The following is a 507-nucleotide window of genomic DNA, read 5'->3' as shown; positions in this document are numbered from 1 at the left end:
AATAATAATAATAATAATAATAATAATAATAATAATAATGTAAGTTTTGTATAATAAAGAAAATATATAAAAACATTGAGGGAAAAAAGATTTCTTCCACCACAAAACTAATAATAATAATAATAATAATAATAATTAGGGATGCACCGATACCACTTTTTCCAGTACTCGCCCGATACCGATACTTTATTTTTGGTACTTGCCGATACCGAGGACCGATACCAATATTTTTATTTAATTTGTAAATTTTTAAAATATTGGGTACAGAAACCAAAAGAGTATGTATAATGTTAGTTGGTTAACTTTATTTCATCTGAAACGTGCTGCGATTTATATTCCAAAGCCACTCATATAATGCAGAAACGCTCATGAAGCAAGCAAAACACGGGCAACACGTGCACGTATTTGTACTGATGCAGAATTATACAGCGTAGCGCATTTCACACAAGCTGCTAGATTCACTTTCGCCAGAAAGTCGTGTATGCCTAAGGTTGAAAATAAATGATG

At 31.2% G+C, this 507-nt stretch overlaps 1 protein-coding gene across 1 annotated transcript in view; it reads right to left on the bottom strand.

Moving 5' to 3' along the window:
• cdh22 (cadherin 22) overlaps positions 1-507 on the bottom strand; it is a 210,643-nt gene that overhangs the window by 89,018 nt on the left and 121,118 nt on the right. The gene's annotated exons all lie outside the window — the stretch shown is intronic.

This window comes from Sinocyclocheilus anshuiensis, unplaced genomic scaffold, assembly GCF_001515605.1.
Source record: "Sinocyclocheilus anshuiensis isolate Anshui unplaced genomic scaffold, SAMN03320099.WGS_v1.1 scaffold447, whole genome shotgun sequence".
Lineage (NCBI taxonomy): Eukaryota > Metazoa > Chordata > Actinopteri > Cypriniformes > Cyprinidae > Sinocyclocheilus > Sinocyclocheilus anshuiensis.
This window is presented reverse-complemented; position numbering and strand designations above follow the sequence as displayed.